Raw genomic sequence first — 5751 nt, 5'->3', positions numbered from 1 at the left:
AAATAAATGCATTTCAGGGACATTGAGGCAACAAAAACTAATTTGAGTTATTTGAATTAAAAAAATTATTGAAATGAGATCATTATGTATATAAAAGATTAAATTATTTAAAATGAAATGACATATGGACTGAATACATTGATATCTATTAAAAGGGTGTCACGATTTGGTTATGGTTAGAGGACCCAAATGCAGAGGTGAATCTTTGTAGCTTTAAATAAATAAACACAAGTAAAAGAGACGGGAATCCAAAAATCAAACATGAAAAATATAAAACAAACCAGAACCATGGAGGCATCACGGGAAAACAATCACGAGGAGAAAGGGTAAGACGAGGTAAGACAAAGGCTACACACAGCAGCCTGAAGTGACCCAAATCCGATTTTTTCTGCTACGCAGAAGCAGCAAGAAAAACAACAACCATGGCAGATGATAATGGGGAGAGCTGTATTTATGTTTAACCATATTGAAAAGATTTTTAAGGTTTTTAAGATTTTTAAGCGGAAAAGACCGCTAGATGCGCGCCGGCACTACCATCCATGTTTACTTCCGGTAAAAAGAGCACACTGGCCTGTGACATCATTGCGTCCTCTACTTCACATGCGGGACACTTGCATTGTATGACTGCAGTTCACACAGGATATCACATACAAGTCGCATATAGTTGGAAATATGAACGGCAACGTAAAAAAATTGGATTTCGCAAAAAAAATCGAAATTGAGCATCAAGGCCTGCAGTGTGAACGTAGCCAAAGTAAGACAAGGAACCAGCACTGAGGAACTGCACAAGGAGTGTATTTATGGGAGACTGAACAAAGAGAGTACTAACGAGAAAATTAGGAGCAGGTGTGAACAGAGCAGTCTGGAAAGGAGCTAGGGAAAGAAGACCAACACAAGACGGCAACAGAGAGTAACAAATAAAACCCTTAGATCTCAAATATTTTCAGAAAATACAACAAAATAGGAATTAAACCAATAAAACTAGAAAACACGGAGTAAAGTAAAACTTAACAGAACCAAGTCCGTGACAAAGGGACTTGAGGGTTAAAGCATTTTTTTTAAATGTCTTGAAGTGTATTTCAGATTACTGGTGCATAAGAACTAAATGCTGTTTCTCCAGGTTTTTATCTGATACCAAGAATGCAAAGTAGATTTGAGACATTAAATCTACTGTAAGAGGTCTGTAGGGTTGATACACAAACAGCAGGTCTGTAATCACGATTTATAGACTACTGAAGTAATTTAAAGTCTGTACTCTGAGAGACGAGGAGCTGGTGTAATGATTTTAGAACTGGGGTGATGTGCTCCAATTTCTTAGTTTAAATGAGGATGTAGGCAGGAGCATTCTTGATCAACTGCAGCTGCCTGATGGGCTTTTTAGACTGACCTTTGAAAACTTCTGGTGGTAATCAATTCTGGCAAAGATGAACACATTGATTAGTTTTCAAGGTCCCGCTGAGACAATAGTCATTTAAACCTGGAAATAACTGAAGCTAACTTTTGAACCCTCTTTTGTTGTCCAAAAATTAATACCTCAATTTTATTGCGTCTATGCATAAATGTTTTCTACACATTTGCCAAATACTTTGATGGGTTAATACTCACCTTGTGACGTCATAATGTAGAGACATCATAATAGAGCATGCCACATGTAATTTTTGTGGTGTTGTGATATTTTAACTGTAGAATATGAATATTTAATTAACCAGGGCTGGGAACTGTAGTTAATTGATAGATCATTCAAAACCAAGCGAAAAACCGGTTAAATTTTCTTAGTTTGGTAATTACAACTGTAATCCACTTACTCACCAGGATTTTGGCCTCTTACAATCCAGGTGGCTTCTGGACTGGCTGTTAAAATCTATTTTTTCCTCACCAAATTAGTGACTTAGGATATCAACAGAGCTATTAATTACAAACTTAAGAAATTATTAATTATTTATTCAGATGTCACCAAAAGGAGATGGAATCTGTCCCGAGTGATAAACCACTCATTGTACAATAACCAAAAACTACTATAGGTTAGAATAATGATTTCTTTATTTTAACAATACAGGATTATTAAGAAAGCTAACATCTATGCAAACACTACAGACTACCAGAAAATAAGCATGAGGTAGACTAAATTAACAATGTGGAAGAGACAAAGAGTCGGTCTAGGAGTCCAATACATTCAATAATATCCGTAAAAAAAAAGCTGATATAATGAGCAATAATAGGTTAAAACATTGTGAATTAATTCAGCTTACAATGGTTAATGTTTACAAATGTATTAAAAAATGTAGTATTGTAACACTTCGGCAAACCTACATTCATTTAACGTATTTAGCGAAGGGGGGGTTCTACTATCAGAACTCCAAAAAGTAAGATGGCAGACCCCTACCATGTGGTCAAAAAAGGTGGAGCAACAAGCTAGAAAAATACTGGAGGTTGTTGATGAAAAAATGGTGGATCTTATCACATGACCAAAAAGGGAGGGTTGGACTACAAATGTGGCCATACCTTAGGTTATGAAACTCATAAAATGGCAGCTCATAACCTATGACAAAGACGAGGGTTTTAAAAGGGGTACAAACACTCAGTTACTCTAAAATACCAACCTCGGGACGAAAGGAAACCAAGAAATGAAGATCACACTGAGCCAATCACGACACATTCATTCACACCATGAAACCAAGGCTCAGTTTTGAAAGCCTTTTAAAGGAACCATCAGTTTAAAGAGTCTATATATTGAAAGCTATATTAAAAAAAAAAGTTTTATTAATTTTTTTTACTCTATTTTTTGTAGTTTAATTCTATTAGGTTTTATATATTTTAATTTTAACCATTGAGTCTGACTCTGCATCTGTCTTTGGGTTGGCTGGCACAGTTATTTTCTGTCTTGCCCAGTTACAAAAGACAATGTCAGGTTTGACAGGACCCGAATGCAGAGGCTGAAGCTGAGGTGATTTCTTGCAAGATTTAATTAAACAAAAAAGGGTAAAAGAAGCAAAAATCCAAAAACATAAATCTTCAAAAACCAAATATCATGAAAAACAGGAATACTCACAAGGGGGTAAAGAATTTATGACAAAACCAGCAATCGCATTGCTGGTTTTGCATTTTTTGAACAGTTTCTTTTTGAACAGTTTTGCATTTTTTGAACAGTATTTCCTCGCATTTTTTATAGTGAGTTATATTGACTACTAAATTCAAGAAATCATTATTATTTACTACTGTATATTCCTTCCATACAGATCAAAAGTATGGCTCTTTTTTTGACCTAAGATTTCCAATAATCTTTATAATGTCAGGATAAGCTTTCACTAGTTTTGTGTTCATATTCTAAAAGTAAAAAATTACATTTGGATTTTAGTAAAGATAATACTTTTGGACTTTTTTTTTTGATGTGACATATAAAATGTTAAGATTTATTTCAACTGGACTGTTTATAGTCTCTAATGGAAATTTTAATCATGTTTTAAAGGTCTTCAGATTAAATACATGCTTAGCTTTAATATTATTATGTATTTCTTTTTATTTAGCACGAGGATCAGCGTCTTTTTTTGGATCAGGTGAGACACCTCTCAAGATTATCAAGATCACTAGTTTCTTACAGCATAATTCACCATCCTGGAGAGAAATATCAGCTGTGCTGCTGCCATCAGCACCTTTGTTTATAGATGTTCAAGATCGGCCTGTTTTTCAGTGTAGTCCTGTTTCTCTGACTGTGACTGGCTGAATGTACTCTCTTCATCCTTTGACATTGGGGCTGGCTTGGAGCTCATCTTCCTGGCTGTGTGTTTCCTGGACGGGATCGCCTTAAAAGTTGACATTTGTATCTCTGCTTCTGTCTCCTTGAACCCCAGTCAGCCTCGGCAGATGGCCGCTCACACTGAGCCTGGTTCTTCTGGAGGTTTCTTCCTGTTAAAAGGGAGTTTTTCCTCTCCACTGTTGCTACAAGCATGCTTAGTCTGAGGGATTGCCTTTGAGTCAATGAGTTGATGCAATCCAGTGGTAAAGTGCCTTGAGATGACGTGTTTTAAATTGGCGTTATATAAATAAAGTGATTTGAATTCCATTAATGCTCAATCAAACAACAGCAGTCAAGCCAAAAAAATAGTTCACCTGTCCATATCGGTTCCTTTTTATGTTCTCCAAGATGGGTGAACTCATTCACCAATCAAGGTCTCTGCAGCAGCCTCTAGACCTCCCTAATCAACACAATACATTAAAACAGTGTTTTTAAAGACAAAAGGCAATAAACCTCAGACTATTAAAGATGTGCTGCTTTGTAAAAATATGTGCTATTTTAATCAGAAGTCTCTCTATAGGCTAATTTGTCTTATTTTGAAAAACTCACAGTGAGGGAGGAGGGCCTAAAAACGTTACCAAATAGTCATTGGTGGATATTCAGGTTTTGGTTGTAGGATAGTGAGAGGAGAGGAAGTGAAGATGGGAATGGCTGAGCATTGGCCATCTATCAAAAGAACTATTGTTTGTGGCCCATTATTAAATAATTTCTATCCAGGGAGGACACACTATTCTGAATTCCACAAATTAACAAAACTAATGATAGCATTGCTTGATTTAGGTGATTAGGAGCTGGCCTGTAAGATTTGAAGCTATTGAAAACCTCTTTTCCAGCTACCAAATGGACCTTGAATTCTGTGTTTTTGTTTTTAGATTATGAATTGTGAACAAATTGTTACTCTTTATTGCATGGTGTTTTGTTCTTAACATATGCAGGAAATGGATTCTATTAGGTTTCATATATTTTAATTTCAACCATTGAGTCTGACTCTGCATCTGTCTTTGGGTTGGCTGGCAGAGTTATTTTGAGTCTTGCCGAGTTACAAAAGACAATGTCAGGTTTGACAGGACCCGAATGCAGAGGCTGAAGCTGAGGTGATTTCTTGCTAGATTTAATTAAACAAAAAGGTAAAAGAAGTAAAAATCAAAAAATCCTTATAATGAAAAACAGGAATACTCACAAGGGGGTAAAGAATTTATGACAAAACCAGCAAAGACTGACTAAACATCATTCTGTAAGCAAGGTAATACCAAGATTGCCCGCACCCAGAAGCGATTGAAAGGTGGTCGATAGTCGCTACAAGCACCGGTGAAGACCCTGTCATACATATGCTTGGCCTTTTGGTGGCACTATGACACTGCCGCAAAATCCCACCTAAACCATCGACAAAAGCACTAGGCATGTGCTGTCACTACCTGATCTGCACCAGTATCACAAAACTGCCCATCAGCTCAGTGTTAATAAAAGTATTAATACTGATAACTTAACAGGATAATTAAAGGTATCTCAATAAAAATGGGTTTGGCCTCTAATCCTGTATAATTTTTTTTTCTAAGGAAGATATAAAATACGGACATCCCAAAATTAAAAAAATCTAATTGACCTTGCATTTTTTAAAGTAAGTTATATTGACTACTAAATTCAAGTAATCGTTATTATTTACTGCTGTATATTCCTTCTTTACAGATCAAAAGTATGGCTCTTTTTTTGATGTAAGATTTCCAATCATCTTTCTAATATCAGGATAAGCTTTCACTAGTTTTGTGTTCATATTCTAAAAGTAAAAAGATAATACTTTTGGACTTGTTTATTTGATGTGACATATAAAATGTTAAGATTTATTTCAACTGTACTGTTTATAGTCTCTAATGGACATTTTAATCATGTTTTAAAGGTCTTCAGATTAGATGCTTGCTTAACTTTAATATTATTATGTATTTCTTTTTATGTAGGATGGC

The sequence above is a fragment of the Cyprinodon tularosa genome, unplaced genomic scaffold (assembly GCF_016077235.1).
Source record: "Cyprinodon tularosa strain WSP-4 unplaced genomic scaffold, ASM1607723v1 ctg154, whole genome shotgun sequence".
Classification (NCBI taxonomy): domain Eukaryota; kingdom Metazoa; phylum Chordata; class Actinopteri; order Cyprinodontiformes; family Cyprinodontidae; genus Cyprinodon; species Cyprinodon tularosa.
The sequence above is the reverse complement of the archived record's forward strand: the minus strand, read 5'-3'. Positions refer to the sequence as shown.